The sequence below is a fragment of the Theobroma umbraticum genome, unplaced genomic scaffold, assembly GCF_002168275.2.
Source record: "Theobroma umbraticum cultivar Fairchild unplaced genomic scaffold, ASM216827v3 scaffold_81.0, whole genome shotgun sequence".
NCBI classification, from domain to species: Eukaryota; Viridiplantae; Streptophyta; class Magnoliopsida; order Malvales; family Malvaceae; genus Theobroma; species Theobroma umbraticum.
In genome coordinates, this window is record NW_018397268.1 from 5190692 (window position 1) to 5190923 (window position 232).

The window sequence follows — 232 nt, forward strand, 5'->3', positions numbered from 1 at the left end:
CTTAAATTTGATTCTCACATGATTCTAGCTCATGTTATAGTGTCATTATTCGAAGTCAACCATTTTGATGATTTGAGCCTCATCATTCCTTTGTAATAAATCACATTCGTTTTGTTAGAAGCAATCTAGACACTATAGCCTTAACACAATATAGTGACCAACTTTATTATATGGCTTAGAACAATTTTTTGATTCAATTAAAATACATGTCTCCTATGTATGACTCTTCATA